This window comes from Myotis nattereri (assembly GCF_964212035.1).
Source record: "Myotis nattereri genome assembly, chromosome: 10".
NCBI lineage: Eukaryota > Metazoa > Chordata > Mammalia > Chiroptera > Vespertilionidae > Myotis > Myotis nattereri.
The window spans coordinates 8,734,004-8,748,346 of NC_138085.1; positions in this window are offsets into that span (position 1 = coordinate 8,734,004).

Sequence of the window (14,343 nt, forward strand, 5' to 3'; positions counted from 1 at the left end):
CAGTTCCATTACAGTCCAGCATATGGCAGGGAGGTGGTGTTTCCTCTAAGACAATTCCCATACTCGCCCGTCATTTCAGTGGTCCATTCCACTAGGTTCAGTTGCTACAATTTCCTAGGATTTTGAGTGTTGTTTTCATGGATGTTTATTTTAGAATAGTTCCACATTTACAGAAAAATTGTGAAGATAAAAACCATGGACACCATACCCAATTTCCCTTATTACTGACATCTTACTTACGTTTGGGCAAATGTAACATGAAGTGAATCATCGGTGAAACAGAGTGAAACCTCAATCCTCTAGTATCTCCAATATCCAGCAGTGCTGTTCTAGACTAAGTTGTTAAAGGAAAAACTGGACCAGTTGCGGCATAAAACCTCAGATCTGGAGCTGACCATCCTTTCAAGAATTTATCAAAATTCAATAGTCTACCAGGTAAAAAGGAAATCAAATGCATTATTATACACTGCCAGCACTAACACAACACCCTGTTCCTCATGACTGCGACCACTACCATCCATCCCACCCCCCGAATCCAAACCTAAATTAAACATCAGCTCCTTTTTTTTGTTTTCCAGTATGAGAAAGTGTTGTGAAAAAAATCCCCATTCAGACTTCTCCTTGTCCTTATTCTAAGTGTCTGGCTCAGTACGGAATGGCTTCTCTGGTGCCCCAACATAGGCAATCTACATTACTCCCTTCTCACATCCCTGCCCCCTGCTGTGATCCCTCCCCATCAGTGAAACAGAGTCAAAAATCACTTCTCTGGTATCTCCAATATCCAACAATTCTGTTCTACACCATGATGTTAAAGGATAAACTGTACCAGTTGTGGCATAAAACTTCCCATCTTGAGCTGACCATCCTTTCACTAGTTTAACAATATTCATTAGTCTGCCATGTAAAAAGAAAATCAAATTCTTTATTATACACTGCCAGCACTAACACCGCAAACTGTTCCTCATGACTGCGACCTGCAGCATCCATCCCACCTACCCCCAATACAAACATAAATTCACTTTTGGACTTGCAGTGTCTTCATCCACCCTTCTATTTGGAGTCTTATTCCTCATCTCTACTAGTCTACAATATCGTCTTATTAAGTTTCGCTATCTTTTTAGGTTTATGAAGAGTCACTCACTTAAGATCTGGTTGCCCAAAATCAGTGGTGGCCATGGTGTGACTTGACATCACAATGCCTCAGCTGGACCATCCAGGAGGGCCGGGGGTAGGAGAAGATGCAGAAATCTCACACACTCTGGTTATAAAACAGAGACCTTCCTCTTAACTCCTAACATTTTTCCTAAACTGTCCTCTCTCTCTCTCATTTCCTGTAGTTCCTTTAGAGTCCAGCATATGGCAGGGAGGTGGTGTTTCCTCTAAGAAAATTCCCATACTCCCCCGTCATTCCAGTGGTCCATTCCACTAGGTTCAGTTAATATAATTTCCTATGATTTTGAGTGTTGTTTTAAGGACTCTTTTATTTTACAACAGTTCCAGATTTACAGAACAATTGTGAAGATAGTAACCATGTACACCATACCCAATTTCCCTTATTACTAATATCTTACTCATGTATAGGTCAAAAGTAACATGAAGTGAATCATCAGTGAAACAGAGTAAAACCTCACTGATCAAGTATCTCCAATATCCAACAATGCTGTTCTAGACCAAGTTGTTAAAGGAAAAACTGGACCAGTTGTGGCATGAAACTTCAGATATTGAGCTGACCATCCTTTCAAGAGTTTAACATTATTCAATAGTCTACCATGCAAAAGGAAATCAAATTCATTATTATACATTGCCAGCTCTAACACAACACCCAGTTCCTCATGACTGCGACCACCACCATCCATCCAACCCCCGAATCTAAAGCTAAAATTAAAAATCAGCTTCTTTTTTCCTTGCCAGTATGCGAAAGTTTTGTGAAAAACATCCCCAATCAGACTTCTCGTTCTCCTGATCTAAGTCTCCGGCTCAGTATGGAATGGCTTGTCTGTTGCACCAACTAAAGTAATCTACATTACTCCCTTCTCACATGCCTGCCCCCTCCTTAGATCCCTCCCCATCAGTGAAACAGAGTCAAACCTCACTTCTCTAGTATCTCCAATATCCAACAATGCTGTTCTAGACAATGATGTTAAAGGAAAAACTGTACAAGTTGTGGCATAAAATTCACATCTTGAGCTGACCTTCCTTTCCATAGTTTAACAATGTTCAATAGTCTTCCATATAAAAAGGAAATCAAATTCTTTATTATACACTGCCATCACTAACACAACCCCCTGTTGCTCATTACTGCGAACTCCACCATCCATCCCACCTATCCCTAATACGAACATAAATTCACTTTTGGACTTACAGTTTCTTCATCCACCCTTCTGTTTGGACTCTTACTCCTTATCTCTACTAGTCTACAATATCGTCGTATTAAGTTTCACTATCTTGAGGCAACAGACACTACTGAAGGGGGCCTGGCCTCTATTTATACACTTTAGGTTAATGAGGAGCCACTCCCTTCAGCTCTGGTTGCCCAAATTCTGTGGTGGCCATGGTGTGGCTTGACAACACAAAGCTTCAGCTAGACCATCCAGGAGGGGCGGGGGTGGCAGAAGATGCAGAAATCTCACACACTCTGGTTATAAAACAGAGACCTTCCTCTTAACGCCTAATATTTTTCCCAAACTGTCCTCTCTCTCTCTCATTTCCTGTAGTTCCATTACAGTCCAGCATATGGCAGGGAGGTGGTGTTTCCTCTAAGACAATTCCCATACTCCCCCGTCATTGCAGTGGTCCATTCCACTAGGTTCAGTTAATATAATTTCCTATGATTTTGAGTGTTGTTTTAAGGACTCTTTTATTTTACAACAGTTCCAGATTTACAGAACAATTGTGAAGATAAAATCCATGTACACCATACCCAATTTCCCTTATTACTGACATCTTACTTATGTTTGGGCAAATGTAACATGAAGTGAATCATCGGTGAAACAGAGTGAAACCTCAATCCTCTAGTATCTCCAATATCCAGCAGTGCTGTTCTAGACTAAGTTGTTAAAGGAAAAACTGGACCAGCTGCGGCATAAAACCTCAGATCTGGAGCTGACCATCCTTTCAAGAACTTATCAAAATTCAATAGTCTACCAGGTAAAAAGGAAATCAAATGCATTATTATAAACTGCCAGCACTAACACAACACCCTGTGCCTCATGACTGCGACCACTACCATCCATCCCACCCCCCGAATCCAAACCTAAATTAAACATCAGCTCCTTTTTTCTTTTCCAGTATGAGAAAGTGTTGTGAAAAAAATCCCCATTCAGACTTCTCCTTGTCCTTATTCTAAGTGTCTGGCTCAGTACGGAATGGCTTCTCTGGTGCCCCAACGTAGGCAATCTACATTACTCCCTTCTCACATCCCTGCCCCCCGCTTAGATCCCTCCCCATCAGTGAAGCGGAGTCAAAAATCACTTCTCTAGTATCTCCAATATCCAACAATTCTGTTCTACACCATGATGTTAAAGGATAAACTGTTCCAGTTGTGGCATAAAACTTCCCATCTTGAGCTGACCATCCTTTCACTAGTTTAACAATATTCATTAGTCTGCCATGTAAAAAGAAAATCAAATTCTTTATTATACACTGCCAGCACTAACACCGCAAACTGTTCCTCATGACTGCGACCTGCAGCATCCATCCCACCTACCCCCAATACAAACATAAATTCACTTTTGGACTTGCAGTGTCTTCATCCACCCTTCTATTTGGAGTCTTATTCCTCATCTCTACTAGTCTACAATATCGTCTTATTAAGTTTCGCTATCTTTTTAGGTTTATGAAGAGTCACTCACTTAAGATCTGGTTGCCCAAAATCAGTGGTGGCCATGGTGTGACTTGACATCACAATGCCTCAGCTGGACCATCCAGGAGGGCCGGGGGTAGGAGAAGATGCAGAAATCTCACACACTCTGGTTATAAAACAGAGACCTTCCTCTTAACTCCTAACATTTTTCCTAAACTGTCCTCTCTCTCTCTCATTTCCTGTAGTTCCTTTAGAGTCCAGCATATGGCAGGGAGGTGGTGTTTCCTCTAAGAAAATTCCCATACTCCCCCGACATTTCAGTGGTCCATTCCACTATGTTCACTTGCTACAATTTCCTAGGATTTTGAGTGTTGTTTTAATGGATGTTTCATTTTAGAATAGTTCCACATTTACAGAAAAATTGTGAAGATAGTAACCATGTACACCATACTCAATTTCCCTTATTACTAATATATTACTCATGTATAGGTCAAAAGTAACATGAAGTGAATCATCAGTGAAACAGAGTAAAACCTCACTGCTCAAGTATCTCCAATATCCAACAATGCTGTTCTAGACCAAGTTGTTAAAGGAAAAACTGGACCAGTTGTGGCATGAAATTTCAGATATTGAGCTGACCATCCTTTCAAGAGTTTAACATTATTCAATAGTCTACAATGTAAAAGGAAATCAAATTCATTATTATACATTGCCAGCTCTAACACAACACCCAGTTCCTCATGACTGCGACCACCACCATCCATCCAACCCCGAATCTAAAGCTAAAATTAAAAATCAGCTTCTTTTTTCCTTGCCAGTATGCGAAAGTTTTGTGAAAAACATCCCCAATCAGACTTCTCGTTCTCCTGATCTAAGTCTCCGGCTCAGTATGGAATGGCTTGTCTGTTGCACCAACTAAAGTAATCTACATTACTCCCTTCTCACATGCCTGCCCCCTCCTTAGATCCCTCCCCATCAGTGAAACAGAGTCAAACCTCACTTCTCTAGTATCTCCAATATCCAACAATGCTGTTCTAGACAATGATGTTAAAGGAAAAACTGTACAAGTTGTGGCATAAAATTCACATCTTGAGCTGACCTTCCTTTCCATAGTTTAACAATGTTCAATAGTCTTCCATATAAAAAGGAAATCAAATTCTTTATTATACACTGCCATCACTAACACAACCCCCTGTTGCTCATTACTGCGAACTCCACCATCCATCCCACCTATCCCTAATACGAACATAAATTCACTTTTGGACTTACAGTTTCTTCATCCACCCTTCTGTTTGGAGTCTTACTCCTTATCTCTACTAGTCTACAATATCGTCGTATTAAGTTTCACTATCTTGAGGCAACAGACACTACTGAAGGGGGCCTGGCCTCTATTTATACACTTTAGGTTAATGAGGAGCCACTCCCTTCAGCTCTGGTTGCCCAAATTCTGTGGTGGCCATGGTGTGGCTTGACATCACAAAGCTTCAGCTAGACCATCCAGGAGGGGCGGGGGTGGCAGAAGATGCAGAAATCTCACACACTCTGGTTATAAAACAGAGACCTTCCTCTTAACGCCTAATATTTTTCCCAAACTGTCCTCTCTCTCTCTCATTTCCTGTAGTTCCATTACAGTCCAGCATATGGCAGGGAGGTGGTGTTTCCTCTAAGACAATTCCCATACTCCCCCGTCATTGCAGTGGTCCATTCCACTAGGTTCAGTTAATATAATTTCCTATGATTTTGAGTGTTGTTTTAAGGACTCTTTTATTTTACAACAGTTCCAGATTTACAGAACAATTGTGAAGATAAAATCCATGTACACCATACCCAATTTCCCTTATTACTGACATCTTACTTATGTTTGGGCAAATGTAACATGAAGTGAATCATCGGTGAAACAGAGTGAAACCTCAATCCTCTAGTATCTCCAATATCCAGCAGTGCTGTTCTAGACTAAGTTGTTAAAGGAAAAACTGGACCAGCTGCGGCATAAAACCTCAGATCTGGAGCTGACCATCCTTTCAAGAACTTATCAAAATTCAATAGTCTACCAGGTAAAAAGGAAATCAAATGCATTATTATAAACTGCCAGCACTAACACAACACCCTGTGCCTCATGACTGCGACCACTACCATCCATCCCACCCCCCGAATCCAAACCTAAATTAAACATCAGCTCCTTTTTTCTTTTCCAGTATGAGAAAGTGTTGTGAAAAAAATCCCCATTCAGACTTCTCCTTGTCCTTATTCTAAGTGTCTGGCTCAGTACGGAATGGCTTCTCTGGTGCCCCAACGTAGGCAATCTACATTACTCCCTTCTCACATCCCTGCCCCCCGCTTAGATCCCTCCCCATCAGTGAAGCGGAGTCAAAAATCACTTCTCTAGTATCTCCAATATCCAACAATTCTGTTCTACACCATGATGTTAAAGGATAAACTGTTCCAGTTGTGGCATAAAACTTCCCATCTTGAGCTGACCATCCTTTCACTAGTTTAACAATATTCATTAGTCTGCCATGTAAAAAGAAAATCAAATTCTTTATTATACACTGCCAGCACTAACACCGCAAACTGTTCCTCATGACTGCGACCTGCAGCATCCATCCCACCTACCCCCAATACAAACATAAATTCACTTTTGGACTTGCAGTGTCTTCATCCACCCTTCTATTTGGAGTCTTATTCCTCATCTCTACTAGTCTACAATATCGTCTTATTAAGTTTCGCTATCTTTTTAGGTTTATGAAGAGTCACTCACTTAAGATCTGGTTGCCCAAAATCAGTGGTGGCCATGGTGTGACTTGACATCACAATGCCTCAGCTGGACCATCCAGGAGGGCCGGGGGTAGGAGAAGATGCAGAAATCTCACACACTCTGGTTATAAAACAGAGACCTTCCTCTTAACTCCTAACATTTTTCCTAAACTGTCCTCTCTCTCTCTCATTTCCTGTAGTTCCTTTAGAGTCCAGCATATGGCAGGGAGGTGGTGTTTCCTCTAAGAAAATTCCCATACTCCCCCGACATTTCAGTGGTCCATTCCACTATGTTCACTTGCTACAATTTCCTAGGATTTTGAGTGTTGTTTTAATGGATGTTTCATTTTAGAATAGTTCCACATTTACAGAAAAATTGTGAAGATAGTAACCATGTACACCATACTCAATTTCCCTTATTACTAATATATTACTCATGTATAGGTCAAAAGTAACATGAAGTGAATCATCAGTGAAACAGAGTAAAACCTCACTGCTCAAGTATCTCCAATATCCAACAATGCTGTTCTAGACCAAGTTGTTAAAGGAAAAACTGGACCAGTTGTGGCATGAAATTTCAGATATTGAGCTGACCATCCTTTCAAGAGTTTAACATTATTCAATAGTCTACAATGTAAAAGGAAATCAAATTCATTATTATACATTGCCAGCTCTAACACAACACCCAGTTCCTCATGACTGCGACCACCACCATCCATCCAACCCCGAATCTAAAGCTAAAATTAAAAATCAGCTTCTTTTTTCCTTGCCAGTATGCGAAAGTTTTGTGAAAAACATCCCCAATCAGACTTCTCGTTCTCCTGATCTAAGTCTCCGGCTCAGTATGGAATGGCTTGTCTGTTGCACCAACTAAAGTAATCTACATTACTCCCTTCTCACATGCCTGCCCCCTCCTTAGATCCCTCCCCATCAGTGAAACAGAGTCAAACCTCACTTCTCTAGTATCTCCAATATCCAACAATGCTGTTCTAGACAATGATGTTAAAGGAAAAACTGTACAAGTTGTGGCATAAAATTCACATCTTGAGCTGACCTTCCTTTCCATAGTTTAACAATGTTCAATAGTCTTCCATATAAAAAGGAAATCAAATTCTTTATTATACACTGCCATCACTAACACAACCCCCTGTTGCTCATTACTGCGAACTCCACCATCCATCCCACCTATCCCTAATACGAACATAAATTCACTTTTGGACTTACAGTTTCTTCATCCACCCTTCTGTTTGGAGTCTTACTCCTTATCTCTACTAGTCTACAATATCGTCGTATTAAGTTTCACTATCTTGAGGCAACAGACACTACTGAAGGGGGCCTGGCCTCTATTTATACACTTTAGGTTAATGAGGAGCCACTCCCTTCAGCTCTGGTTGCCCAAATTCTGTGGTGGCCATGGTGTGGCTTGACATCACAAAGCTTCAGCTAGACCATCCAGGAGGGGCGGGGGTGGCAGAAGATGCAGAAATCTCACACACTCTGGTTATAAAACAGAGACCTTCCTCTTAACGCCTAATATTTTTCCCAAACTGTCCTCTCTCTCTCTCATTTCCTGTAGTTCCATTACAGTCCAGCATATGGCAGGGAGGTGGTGTTTCCTCTAAGACAATTCCCATACTCCCCCGTCATTGCAGTGGTCCATTCCACTAGGTTCAGTTAATATAATTTCCTATGATTTTGAGTGTTGTTTTAAGGACTCTTTTATTTTACAACAGTTCCAGATATACAGAACAATTGTGAAGATAAAATCCATGTACACCATACCCAATTTCCCTTATTACTGACATCTTACTTATGTTTGGGCAAATGTAACATGAAGTGAATCATCGGTGAAACAGAGTGAAACCTCAATCCTCTAGTATCTCCAATATCCAGCAGTGCTGTTCTAGACTAAGTTGTGAAAGGAAAAACTGGACCAGCTGCGGCATAAAACCTCAGATCTGGAGCTGACCATCCTTTCAAGAACTTATCAAAATTCAATAGTCTACCAGGTAAAAAGGAAATCAAATGCATTATTATAAACTGCCAGCACTAACACAACACCCTGTGCCTCATGACTGCGACCACTACCATCCATCCCACCCCCCGAATCCAAACCTAAATTAAACATCAGCTCCTTTTTTCTTTTCCAGTATGAGAAAGTGTTGTGAAAAAAATCCCCATTCAGACTTCTCCTTGTCCTTATACTAAGTGTCTGGCTCAGTACGGAATGGCTTCTCTGGTGCCCCAACGTAGGCAATCTACATTACTCCCTTCTCACATCCCTGCCCCCCGCTTAGATCCCTCCCCATCAGTGAAACGGAGTCAAAAATCACTTCTCTAGTATCTCCAATATCCAACAATTCTGTTCTACACCATGATGTTAAAGGATAAACTGTTCCAGTTGTGGCATAAAACTTCCCATCTTGAGCTGACCATCCTTTCACTAGTTTAACAATATTCATTAGTCTGCCATGTAAAAAGAAAATCAAATTCTTTATTATACACTGCCAGCACTAACACCGCAAACTGTTCCTCATGACTGCGACCTGCAGCATCCATCCCACCTACCCCCAATACAAACATAAATTCACTTTTGGACTTGCAGTGTCTTCATCCACCCTTCTATTTGGAGTCTTATTCCTCATCTCTACTAGTCTACAATATCGTCTTATTAAGTTTCGCTATCTTTTTAGGTTTATGAAGAGTCACTCACTTAAGATCTGGTTGCCCAAAATCAGTGGTGGCCATGGTGTGACTTGACATCACAATGCCTCAGCTGGACCATCCAGGAGGGCCGGGGGTAGGAGAAGATGCAGAAATCTCACACACTCTGGTTATAAAACAGAGACCTTCCTCTTAACTCCTAACATTTTTCCTAAACTGTCCTCTCTCTCTCTCATTTCCTGTAGTTCCTTTAGAGTCCAGCATATGGCAGGGAGGTGGTGTTTCCTCTAAGAAAATTCCCATACTCCCCCGACATTTCAGTGGTCCATTCCACTATGTTCACTTGCTACAATTTCCTAGGATTTTGAGTGTTGTTTTAATGGATGTTTCATTTTAGAATAGTTCCACATTTACAGAAAAATTGTGAAGATAGTAACCATGTACACCATACTCAATTTCCCTTATTACTAATATATTACTCATGTATAGGTCAAAAGTAACATGAAGTGAATCATCAGTGAAACAGAGTAAAACCTCACTGCTCAAGTATCTCCAATATCCAACAATGCTGTTCTAGACCAAGTTGTTAAAGGAAAAACTGGACCAGTTGTGGCATGAAATTTCAGATATTGAGCTGACCATCCTTTCAAGAGTTTAACATTATTCAATAGTCTACAATGTAAAAGGAAATCAAATTCATTATTATACATTGCCAGCTCTAACACAACACCCAGTTCCTCATGACTGCGACCACCACCATCCATCCAACCCCCGAATCTAAAACTAAAATTAAAAATCAGCTTCTTTTTTCCTTGCCAGTATGCGAAAGTTTTGTGAAAAACATCCCCAATCAGACTTCTCGTTCTCCTGATCTAAGTCTCCGGCTCAGTATGGAATGGCTTGTCTGTTGCCCCAACTAAAGTAATCTACATTACTCCCTTCTCACATGCCTGCCCCCTCCTTAGATCCCTTCCCAACAATGAAACAGAGTCAAACCTCACTTCTCAAGTATCTTCAATATCCAACAATGCTGTTCTAGACAATGATGTTAAAGGAAAAACTGTACAAGTTGTGGCATAAAATTCACATCTTGAGCTGACCTTCCTTTCCATAGTTTAACAATATTCAATAGTCTTCCATATAAAAAGGAAATCAAATTCTTTATTATACACTGCCATCACTAACACAACCCCCTGTTGCTCATTACTGCGATCTCCACCATCCATCCCACCTATCCCTAATACGAACATAAATTCACTTTTGGACTTACAGTTTCTTCATCCACCCTTCTGTTTGGACTCTTACTCCTTATCTCTACTAGTCTACAATATCGTCGTATTAAGTTTCACTATCTTGAGGCAACAGACACTACTGAAGGGGGCCTGGCCTCTATTTATACACTTTAGGTTAATGAGGAGCCACTCCCTTCAGCTCTGGTTGCCCAAATTCTGTGGTGGCCATGGTGTGGCTTGACATCACAAAGCTTCAGCTAGACCATCCAGGAGGCGCGGGGGTGGCAGAAGATGCAGAAATCTCACACACTCTGGTTATAAAACAGAGACCTTCCTCTTAACGCCTAATATTTTTCCCAAACTGTCCTCTCTCTCTCCAATTTCCTGTAGTTCCATTACAGTCCAGCATATGGCAGGGAGGTGGTGTTTCCTCTAAGACAATTCCCATACTCCCCCGTCATTTCAGTGGTCCATTCCACTAGGTTCAGTTAATATAATTTCCTATGATTTTGAGTGTTGTTTTAAGGACTCTTTTATTTTACAACAGTTCCAGATTTACAGAAAAATTGTGAAGATAAAAACCATGGACACCATACCCAATTTCCCTTATTACTGACATCTTACTTAGGTTTGGGCAAATGTAACATGAAGTGAATCATCGGTGAAACAGAGTGAAACCTCAATCCTCTAGTATCTCCAATATCCAGCAGTGCTGTTCTAGACTAAGTTGTTAAAGGAAAAACTGGACCAGTTGCGGCATAAAACCTCAGATCTGGAGCTGACCATCCTTTCAAGAATTTATCAAAATTCAATAGTCTACCAGGTAAAAAGGAAATCAAATGCATTATTATACACTGCCAGCACTAACACAACACCCTGTTCCTCATGACTGCGACCACTACCATCCATCCCACCCCCCGAATCCAAACCTAAATTAAACATCAGCTCCTTTTTTCTTTTCCAGTATGAGAAAGTGTTGTGAAAAAAATCCCCATTCAGACTTCTCCTTGTCCTTATTCTAAGTGTCTGGCTCAGTACGGAATGGCTTCTCTGGTGCCCCAACGTAGGCAATCTACATTACTCCCTTCTCACATCCCTGCCCCCTGCTGAGATCCCTCCCCATCAGTGAAACAGAGTCAAAAATCACTTCTCTGGTATCTCCAATATCCAACAATTCTGTTCTACACCATGATGTTAAAGGATAAACTGTACCAGTTGTGGCATAAAACTTCCCATCTTGAGCTGACCATCCTTACACTAGTTTAACAATATTCATTAGTCTGCCATGTAAAAAGAAAATCAAATTCTTTATTATACACTGCCAGCACTAACACCGCAAACTGTTCCTCATGACTGCGACCTGCAGCATCCATCCCACCTACCCCCAATACAAACATAAATTCACTTTTGGACTTGCAGTGTCTTCATCCACCCTTCTATTTGGAGTCTTATTCCTCATCTCTACTAGTCTAAAATATCGTCTTATTAAGTTTCGCTATCTTTTTAGGTTTATGAAGAGTCACTCACTTAAGATCTGGTTGCCCAAAATCAGTGGTGGCCATGGTGTGACTTGACATCACAATGCCTCTGCTAGACCATCCAGGAGGGCCGGGGGTAGGAGAAGATGCAGAAATCTCACACACTCTGGTTATAAAACAGACACCTTCCTCTTAACTCCTAACATTTTTCCTAAACTGTCCTCTCTCTCTCTCATTTTCTGTAGTTCCATTAGAGTCCAGAATATGGCAGGGAGGTGGTGTTTCCTCTAAGAAAATTCCCATACTCCCCCGTCATTCCAGTGGTCCATTCCACTAGGTTCAGTTAATATAATTTCCTATGATTTTGAGTGTTGTTTTAAGGACTCTTTTATTTTACAACAGTTCCAGATTTACAGAACAATTGTGAAGATAGTAACCATGTACACCATACCCAATTTCCCTTATTACTAATATCTTACTCATGTATAGGTCAAAAGTAACATGAAGTGAATCATCAGTGAAACAGAGTAAAACCTCACTGCTCAAGTATCTCCAATATCCAACAATGCTGTTCTAGACCAAGTTGTTAAAGGAAAAACTGGACCAGTTGTGGCATGAAATTTCAGATATTGAGCTGACCATCCTTTCAAGAGTTTAACATTATTCAATAGTCTACAATGTAAAAGGAAATCAAATTCATTATTATACATTGCCAGCTCTAACACAACACCCAGTTCCTCATGACTGCGACCACCACCATCCATCCAACCCCGAATCTAAAGCTAAAATTAAAAATCAGCTTCTTTTTTCCTTGCCAGTATGCGAAAGTTTTGTGAAAAACATCCCCAATCAGACTTCTCGTTCTCCTGATCTAAGTCTCCGGCTCAGTATGGAATGGCTTGTCTGTTGCACCAACTAAAGTAATCTACATTACTCCCTTCTCACATGCCTGCCCCCTCCTTAGATCCCTCCCCATCAGTGAAACAGAGTCAAACCTCACTTCTCTAGTATCTCCAATATCCAACAATGCTGTTCTAGACAATGATGTTAAAGGAAAAACTGTACAAGTTGTGGCATAAAATTCACATCTTGAGCTGACCTTCCTTTCCATAGTTTAACAATGTTCAATAGTCTTCCATATAAAAAGGAAATCAAATTCTTTATTATACTCTGCCATCACTAACACAACCCCCTGTTGCTCATTACTGCGAACTCCACCATCCATCCCACCTATCCCTAATACGAACATAAATTCACTTTTGGACTTACAGTTTCTTCATCCACCCTTCTGTTTGGAGTCTTACTCCTTATCTCTACTAGTCTACAATATCGTCGTATTAAGTTTCACTATCTTGAGGCAACAGACACTACTGAAGGGGGCCTGGCCTCTATTTATACACTTTAGGTTAATGAGGAGCCACTCCCTTCAGCTCTGGTTGCCCAAATTCTGTGGTGGCCATGGTGTGGCTTGACATCACAAAGCTTCAGCTAGACCATCCAGGAGGGGCGGGGGTGGCAGAAGATGCAGAAATCTCACACACTCTGGTTATAAAACAGAGACCTTCCTCTTAACGCCTAATATTTTTCCCAAACTGTCCTCTCTCTCTCTCATTTCCTGTAGTTCCATTACAGTCCAGCATATGGCAGGGAGGTGGTGTTTCCTCTAAGACAATTCCCATACTCCCCCGTCATTGCAGTGGTCCATTCCACTAGGTTCAGTTAATATAATTTCCTATGATTTTGAGTGTTGTTTTAAGGACTCTTTTATTTTACAACAGTTCCAGATATACAGAACAATTGTGAAGATAAAATCCATGTACACCATACTCAATTTCCCTTATTACTGACATATTACTTATGTTTGGGCAAATGTAACATGAAGTGAATCATCGGTGAAACAGAGTGAAACCTCAATCCTCTAGTATCTCCAATATCCAGCAGTGCTGTTCTAGACTAAGTTGTGAAAGGAAAAACTGGACCAGCTGCGGCATAAAACCTCAGATCTGGAGCTGACCATCCTTTCAAGAACTTATCAAAATTCAATAGTCTACCAGGTAAAAAGGAAATCAAATGCATTATTATAAACTGCCAGCACTAACACAACACCCTGTGCCTCATGACTGCGACCACTACCATCCATCCCACCCCCCGAATCCAAACCTAAATTAAACATCAGCTCCTTTTTTCTTTTCCAGTATGAGAAAGTGTTGTGAAAAAAATCCCCATTCAGACTTCTCCTTGTCCTTATTCTAAGTGTCTGGCTCAGTACGGAATGGCTTCTCTGGTGCCCCAACGTAGGCAATCTACATTACTCCCTTCTCACATCCCTGCCCCCCGCTTAGATCCCTCCCCATCAGTGAAGCGGAGTCAAAAATCACTTCTCTAGTATCTCCAATATCCAACAATTCTGTTC